The sequence below is a fragment of the Dipodomys ordii genome, unplaced genomic scaffold (assembly GCF_000151885.1).
Source record: "Dipodomys ordii isolate 6190 unplaced genomic scaffold, Dord_2.0 Scaffold101, whole genome shotgun sequence".
In the NCBI taxonomy this organism is placed as follows: Eukaryota; Metazoa; Chordata; class Mammalia; order Rodentia; family Heteromyidae; genus Dipodomys; species Dipodomys ordii.
The window spans coordinates 1,042,181-1,051,401 of NW_012267317.1; positions in this window are offsets into that span (position 1 = coordinate 1,042,181).

A 9,221-nucleotide genomic window follows, 5' to 3' on the forward strand; every position below is an offset into this window, starting at 1 on the left:
AAGGAAGGAAGGAAGGAAAGAAGGGAGGAAGGAAGGAAGGGAGGAAGGAAGGGAGGAAGGAAAGGCAGGAAGGGTCGTCCATGCCTGGGGACTTCAAGGCCAGCATCCTGGAGTCACCACATGAACCCATCTCAGTCTCTTGGATGATTCACAGCACCTGCCCCTGTGGGGGTGCTGGACCCCAGAAACAGAGTTGCATTAGGGAATATGCTGTGAAGGGCCTTTCCGCATAGATTCCAGAGTTACAAAGCGCTGCTGCTCGAGCCCAGCCCCCTCTGCCTCTTCCAGGCGGCTGCCCCTCCCCGGGCCCTTTGGCTTGGCTCCCATCCAGGAGTGGGTGCGGCACGGAGGTTAATCATTGACGGCACATGTGCCCAAGGAGAGCCTAGGCCCCTCGAGACAGCGCTTTAAGGAAATAGGAAGGAGGAACCTGCCGGGCTGGGCACTTCCCCGGAGCCCCACAGGGACAGCCCCGGGCAGGCCTTCCTCCTCCACTGGGCAGAGCAGGGGTGAGGAGAGGGGTGGGGGAGGGGAGGGGAGGGCAAGGCCTGCCCAGAGCCCGCCGCGGCCAGGACCAGCAGCTCCTCCGCCTCCCCCTCCCCAGTGGCTGCCCACCCTCCGGGTCCAACCCAAACCCTGAGCAGGACTGGGCATTCGCTCAGCGGCTCAGGAGGCCCCGGTGATCCAGAGCAATCGTGTGTAGCTGATTCGGTGATGGCCCAACATTGCCGGGGCCTCCTCCCCGCAGACTGCCGGCACAGTGCAAGAGACCTTGCGTGGCTTCCTGACCACAGGCACTGTCTTTATTCTAGCCTTCCTCTCGCCCTCCAGTCATGGTCACGTGACGGGAGCCAGGCCGTGTCCCCGCCCACCTGCCCGGGCATCCTCCTCAGGGTCACCAGGAAAGGACGGCTCCTCTCACAGCCTCTGTCCTCACACACATAGACTTCTGCTCATCACAGCTGTCACAGACCAGCATCACAGGTGAGGTGGGCATGGCCGCCATCCTAGAGAGCAGGGACCCCCATGTGCACCAAGTGACACTTGCACACAGAAATAAGCTAACACACGTGCGTGAAGCCGTGGATGCTGAGGGCCAGGGCCTGGCCCCGCTCAGCCGTTACCTGCTCGGTCTGCACAGCCCTCAGACTCAAGTCGGAAAGAGACGGCACGCTCCCCGGCTCCGCTCTCCTCGTCTCCCGCCCTCCCTCTCCTCCTCTCTCTTTTCTTCCTAGACGCCTCTCCCCCTCCTTCCTGGCCACCATCAGGAGGGCATCATCCTCCACCATATGATCCTACTGTGGTGTGCTATACTGCGTCGAGACAAGAGACCATAGACTAACGCTGCTAAGCCTTTCCTTCTTTAGTCTTGTTTGTTCAGGTACCATCTTTGTCAGCCATACAAAGTCACTAACACGGGTACTTTATCGCCAACCATTTTGAAGAGCAGAAACACCCCCCAAGAGGCCTGTACAACATGTTTATTGGTTCTGACAGCCCTGCTGAAGAGTCTGCCTAGTGCCCAACAACCAGCGAAACAACAGAGAAAATGTGGGGAATGGACACAACGGAGTACTCGCCATAAAGAGAATAAAATTACATCCTTTGCTGAAAAACGGGTGGAACCAGAGGTCATCCTATTGAGCCAGAAAAGCCAAGCTCAAGATGCCAAACACCGCCAGTGGCTCATATCTACAACCCCAGCTGGCAGAGACCAGGGCTGGGGCCCCACAGAAACACAGAGCTGACTGCACATGACCGCCCACCTACCTAGCTACAGGAGAGCTGCAAAGAGGCAGACTGCCCATGTGTAAGACTCTTGTCAAACAAATAACAAAGGCAAAAAGGGCTTGGGGTGTGGCTCTTACAAGCGCAAGACCCTGAGTTCAAACTCCAGTCCTTCCCTCCCCCAAATCAAAGTCTTGCATGTTTTCACTCATGTGTGGAATCTAGACCTAAAATGAAAACAGAAGGGGGACTGCGAGGTCAGAGGAGGGACGGGGACAGTAGAGTGAACATCCGGGCAAGAGGACCAGAGGGTGGACGGATGGAACCCTGTAAATATGTATAGAAGATAAATGGACAGGTGGACAGACAGATGGGCGGAGACATGCTTGAGGAGAGTGTGATCAAACCCACCAGAGGGGAGATTAGGGAAGAGGACTAAAAGAATATAATAGAGGGGTAAATTTATTCAAGGTATACCTCACCCATCTATGGAATCACAATGTTCCCCTGTCCCTAAGATTAGCAAATGAAATGCCCATTTTGTTTTTTTTTTTAAGTAGGAAAACAAAAGCTCCAAAGAGAGGCGCTTGTGATCTGGCGCGTCCCAGCTCGCTGTCTGACGCATGGCCTACCAGAACAGTGGGACGGCACCATCCACCTACACAGAAAGCACGCGTACAGCCCGTGACCTCAGAGAGACAACTGGCCACAAGTTCCAGTACGTTCTTTGGTTCTGTAAGAAAAGGGACATCCACACAGGACGCTGAAGGACGGGGGGGCTGGTTCCCAGCCCTGGGAAGAGAGGTTTGCTGAGCCACCTTGACGATTTTCTTCACCAATGCGACCGCTGCCCCAGTAGCTGGTGCTGAGCAGAGCTGAGCCCACAGCCTCACGACGCTCTGAGAATCCGAAGCCTGTGCTGTCTCCATGAGCAGCCAAAGGTGAACTTTGCCTGAGCTCAGGGAGCAGAGCTCAGGTAAACAGGGATGCTTGCCAAGTGGAAATCCAAGCCGTTTGTATGTTCAGTCATGAGCAAAGATAAGATTTCTTCTTTGAGAGCATGACAGATACAATCATAGCAACCGAATCCCTGAAGAGCAAATCGGATGCTGCAACCTCCCCCGCTCTCCAGAGCAGGCAGGACTGCGGGCTCCAACGCCAGCCTCTCTGACACAGGGTCAATGGTTCTGTGAGCCCCGGCACCCTGTGGATCACCCTGTAGATCGCTCACGCAGCCGTCTTCTCCAGACAGGAGCACGGGCCCTGACTTCAAGACCATGGAGCTGAGCTGCGCTTCCGCATCGTCACCGAGACTGAGCAGCAGGTAGCGCCCAGCAGTTGGCTTCCGGGAATCCAGGAAACAAGCTCCAGGGTGGCATCTCAAAGCCTTAACTACAGAAAGATCTCCCGCCTGCAAATGGAGCTTCAGGCCATGCTCTCCACAGGTGACATGCTTTTACGTGCACGTGCTTGTAGGCACGCTTATGCATGCATGTGTACACATACACACACACACAAGCTAAGCTTCAGCCGTTTCCCTGTAGACATGCATTTGTCTTTCTAAAACCACCAGAGGAATCAAAGAAATATGCTCCTTGAAAGACTGACTAGAAACACAGTCTTCTAGATACACAGTCACAACATACGAACACACACAAAAAACAACGGCTGAACCAAATGCCATTTTCTAAGAGATTTTTGCTCCCTGGCCATATTTTGTGTATTTCCAAGCATCGTTGTCACCTGTTCTGTCATTTCCTAATACTGAGGACTGCCAAAGTCACAAAAGTTCATGGATAAAGCCTGCTGTGGGGCGTCTGCACCCTAACTGAGCCCATCCATCCAGCTGTAAGCTTACTGATAAGGAACCACCAATAGAGAGTGCGGCTGCTCTGTTTCCACCCAGGGCCTCCGCTTGGACTATGCAGGGCTGCGTGCTGTCATCGTAAGGCACCCCGGGCCTCGGCCTGCCCTCTTACCACCACAGATGAGCCCTCCTAAAATTCACACGCATGTCCCACACACCACAAAAGAGAGGCACAGACAGTATCAAGACAGCACCCACCAGAAACGCACCGGGTCACAACCATAGTCAGGACATCGTGTGCGGCACCGTTCCGCCTGATTCTCTCCCCATCCAATCTTTCTGCGTGTTGTCTCCCCGACACACCTAGAGCCACCATCACCAAACCTGGGGTCGTCCTGGCATGGTTTCCCTCCTTTGTGGATGAGGAATGGGGACCCCAAAATAGTTCCCCAGGCTCTAGTGGTCAGGGAGACCTAACCAGGCCCTCCCTGACACCCCCAGGCCAACAATACTGGAAAGAAATGGAATGTGGGTATTCCTGGTACCCTAGTGAGCATTTGGGATAGCCTGGTCTCTGTCACCTTGTGCCAAAAGCAAAACCAAGAAGTATCATTATTTGGCTTATTAGCCACCCCAGACTCCTCCTACCGCCCAGCTCTATGTTGTTTGGAAACTGTTGTGTGCGTGCCATGATGGAGAGCCTGTCTGCCGGATGAGGCCTGCGCGGCCGGCCCCAGAGGCGCACGAGCTCCTTGATGCACATGTCACGTGCAGCCAGGGTCCTGGCCGTCCAGGCCAGACAGGGACGGACGATCAGGACTTGATCCTCTTTCCCTGGGGCCCTCACTCGTGAGGCCTGTGGGAACATTCGCCGAAGATCTTCAAGCACTTTACCGGCACTGCTTAAATATCTTCTGCAGGCCACACGCCGGGAAGGGGGTGAGGATGTGTAAGACTTTGTCCTGTGTGTTACAGCCCTGCGGGGCAGAGCCTGGCGCCCCTCAAGGCCAGGTTCCCAGGGTGCCACGCAGCTCCAGCAATCTTTCGCCCCACTGGTCTTCGGCAGTGGGGGGTCAGCACCTGCCCAAGGTGACCCTCTGACGCCTCCAAGAAGACGATCAAGCCTGAGGATGCCATCTTCAGAGGAGCTGACCCCTGAGCAGGGGAGGCACCAGCGTCCAGCCTGAAGCCAGAACCCAGAGGCCCCGCCCTGCCAGGGCGTGGTGGGGCAGCGCGCGTCCAGTGGAGCAGCCAGTGACGAGTTCGCTCGTCATGTGCAATGGTCCGGGCTCCCTGAGCTTCTGAGCTGTCGCCAGGCAGACAGTGGTGGCTCTACGCTGAGAGCACCCTCCCACAGATTCCAGCTCACGCCGAGGGTCAGGCGGGTGCTGGCCACAGTGACTCAGGGTTTGGGGATCGATAATCAGAGAAGGTCTAGGCCGAGGCCAAAGGCAGTGAACGGAAGAAGTTTCCTCCAGAGGACACGGGCGGCTATGAAAAGAACAGCTGTCTGCTCTCCAGGGCTGGTCCCCTGGCCAGGATTTTGGAGGCCCCATTTAGGTGAAGGTGACACAGGGTGAGGGGAGCGGGGGAGGGGTGGGGGGTAAAGGCTGGCAGGGATGGCGTGGGCAGCTCTGGATAAGAGGCACACGGAGCCCCTGCGCTGGCCCACTGGGGAGGAAACGAGGGCCTTTGGACCCAGGCCCGCCTGCCCGTGCGGAGAGCAGCTCCGGGCAGCGGAGTCCCGCCCGCACGGCCTCCTGGAGTGTCTCAAGAGTAGAGGACGCATTCCTCCCTGCCCACGTGTGGACACAGAGGCTGGTAGCCCAGTGATCCCCGAGAACCACCATGGACAAGAAGACAAAAGAGCCCGATCCACGTGTGCCACCGATCTCTCGCTCCCGTAAAGGCCGTGCGAGAACACGGGTGGACCCGGCACCATGGTGCTGCGTGTGAGCAGCCAGCCACGCACAGCAGCACACGCGGCGTGGCAGCTGCGGCGTGAGGAGAGGGCGGCCGCATGCTCTCAGGGATTGCAGTTGCCCAGGGCTGGGGTTGTGGGCCAGACATGCAGGTGATGGCGGAAGATGACCTTTTGAGGTCATGAAATATTCTACAGGAGTCATGAAGGCCACACACACCCGTGAGATGCCAGACACCCCTGAATGCTACACTTCCAAGGAAAGATTGTATAGTGAATGAATTCTATCTCAATAAAAGACCTCGGGCCGGGTATGATGGCTCATGCTGGTAATCCCAGCTTCTCGGGAGGAAAAGATCGTGAGGATTATCCCCAGAGCAAGTGGTGATGCAAGGGTTGACATCGATCAAGATGCGTCATATTCATAAATTGATTCATCGAATGGTAACTCATTTGCACAAGCTAAAGATAATAAAAATACCGTCTAAACAGCAAGCTGGCCCAGCGGCATGGGCCTGTGTGCTCAGGTGCTGGAGAGGCACAGGAAGGCCGAGGTCTGAGGCCTGCCTGCACAGGAGCACAGACCCTGTCTGGAAAATGAATTAAAAGCACAAGGAAAGCCAAGAGCCAGTGGCCACACCTGTCATCCCAGCTGCTCGGAGGCTGAGATCTGCACATCGTGGTTCAGAGCCAGCCAGGGCAGGAAAGTCCATGAGACTCTTACCTCCAATAAAACACCCAAAAAAGCTGGAAGTGGCTCTATGGCACGAGTCTTGAGGATCAGGGATGGCACCTGGGCCTGGAGTTCAAGCCCCAAGACTAGCAAAGAAAATGAAACGGGAGGGGCTCAAGGGGGAGTGCAATTAATTAACAAGCACAAGACCCTGGGCTCACACTGCAATGTGACAGACAGACGGACAAACAGATGCATGGATGGATGCGTGCATGCATGGATGATACATGGATGGATGGATCGATGGATAGGTGGATGTATGCGTATATGGATGTGTGGATGCATGGATGGGTGCATGCATGGATGGATGGATGGATGGATGGATGGATGGATGGATGGATGGATGGATGGATAGATCGAGGGATAGATGGATGGATAGAGAGAGAGCGCAAGAGAAGAGATAATTTTATGGAGTCAGAAAACCTACCTCCCATTGCCATCCTGGCCTATGGTCCCCTGGCCAGCCACACATGAGTGGGTATTAGAGGAATTGCAGCAGGTGGCCTGGCTCCAAAGCACTCTACCCTCACCCTGGAAGACTTCCTGAAAAGTAGGCTCTCCTTACAACGGGGTGCCAAACTGCCCCTGCAAATCTCCAGGGTTTCAGACGCCGTCGGCTGGAGCGTCGTCCCCAGCAGTGGTCCTGCCGTGTGAGCCTGGTCTCACAGGGCCCAGATGCCCAGCTTCCCCGGGGAAGCAGGCACCCCACGCTCTGTCAGAAGCATGAGTCCAAGTCCAGAGTCCCAGGCTGTCTCGGAAGCAGCTTTGCCTGATGGGGGACCGAACCACCGGATGCACCATGCAGTCCCCACAACGTTGCCAAGGGGCCTGCCATGGAGAAACCTGTTCCCAGCCACGGATGCTGGGCAGCCAGTCAGAGGCCCCCAGAGGGCAGATCAGTGCGGCCATGACCAGAGAGGACAGACATCCTGTGCACTGTGCTGCAAGCCGGCCAGCAGCCAGCAGAGGTTCCAAGATCTCGGGCCGGATTGCCTAGCTGTGTGAATCCTGAGAAGGATGAGTGGAAGGCGGAACAAAAGGCTGTTTGGGGGTTCAGTTAGAAGGTTGTCATAGGACCCTAAATCCGCATGAGTGACACATTAGGGACATTTAAACTACCCCAAGTCCGTGCCAGTGGTTCATGTCTGTAAACCTAGCTGAGGTCTGAGCATTACAGTTCAAAGCCAACCCAGGCAGGAAAGTCTGTGGGATTCTTACCATCAACTGAACACCAAAAAGTGGAAGTGAAGCCATGGCTCAAGCAGTAGAGCACTAGCCCTGAGCAAAACTGCTCAAGGACAGTGCTTAGTCCTGGAGTCCAAACCCCAGGAATGGCACCCAAGGAAAAAAGTGTTCTACACAGGCATACAGCCCCAGGAATTCACCCACACGGTGGCACAGAGGAACAGGAAGTCTAACCAGCACCACACTGGCTGAACTTGGAGCCTGAGGGCCTGAAACCCAGAGAGCCTAGAAGTCAGACTCTGACTCTGGGCCGCTGCGGCCTGGGCTGCCGGCTTTGTGGCCCAGGGCCCTCCTCCCTGCCCACGCTGCCCAGCCTGTGCCCACTCCCTCTGCTGGTGCCTCAGTTTCCCCTGCTCAGCCGGGGTCCCCCTCCCACTGCTGGTGCTCGAGGGGCCTCAGCTCTGACTTGGAACAGAGTTCCGCCAGAGGGTACAAGCTCATGGGTTTCCCAATTGCATTTGGAGGTCAGCTCCCTGGGGTCTGGCCTCCAACTCAGCATCCGCAGAGAGCCAGCAGTGCCGGCCTAGGGGACCATGAACCATGTCTCCAGGGTCCACTGAGTCAGATTCCCTTTGGCACACACGCAGCCCATCTCGCCTCCTCCTGGGAAGGCTGGAGGGTGGGGCCCGGCCAGGCTGCAGCGGCCCCTGCCTGTCCTCTCGGCCCCTCGCTGCTGTTCCTGTCCATCGGGGCCTGAGTCACCGAGGGAGTGCCAGGCAGAGCCCCTCCCCCAATGGCATGGCCGGCCATGGGGGGGGGCGCATGCCAGGGCCTGGGCTGGCTGTATCAGCTGCTCAGCTCTTCCGGGAAGGAGGCCGAGGCTGCAGACCGCTTCCAGCTTGCAGTCAGCTAGCGGCATCAGTTAGGCAGGCCCGGGAGCAAGCTGAGGGTCCTCTCCTCCAAGAAAGGCCGGTGCCAGCACTGCAGGCACAGCGGAGGCAAGGGCCCACCCCCTGTACCGTGACACTCGGTAAGAGCGCCACTGACCTGAGTCAGGGCCCCGAGCCCAGGCCAGTGGTCAGCCTGCTCTCCGTCCCACCTTACAGAGGGATGGCTGACCCAAACTGTAACATCTACGGCATGCAACGTCTCACCACACGCTTGCTCAGCCTCATCCACTCAACGCCAGAGCCACACTACCACACCCTACTTCTTGATAGTTCATTGGAGATACAAGGCTCTCGGATTTGTTTGCTGGACCGGCTTTGAACTGGGGTCTTCAGATCTCAGCCTGCTGAGTAGCTACGATTACAGAATTGATCAGGTGCCTGGCTCGATGTGGATTTTCATTTATGTATATATTGTGAAATAATCACCACTATTAAGGTCATTAAACAACTACACCTAATTACCTTTTTTTATTGTGAAAATACCATGTAGAAGGGTTACAATTACATGGGCAAGATAATGAGTACATTTCTTATCAAGCATTGTTGCCTCCTCCTTGGTTTCCCCTTCCCATCCCGTCCCATCTTCCACCCCCCCCAATCGCCCTCCCCCGCCAAAGTTGTAAAGTTCGTTTTTCGACATAACAACTTGTACATCTCACTGTTGCAACGGGTCCACCTGTATCCCTATTTAAACGATTTGTTTTTGCCCTTCACCTCCACAAATTATACCAACATCAAATACAGTGAAAACAGGGTTATACCATGGGGGAGGGACGTACAAAGCAACGAAGAAATCATCTTATAAATATGTTAGAAGCAATCACATGAAAGAAAAAACATTTGAATACATATCTTAGGGCTCATTTCCCTAACATCAACTTATCTGACCTTTTCTGC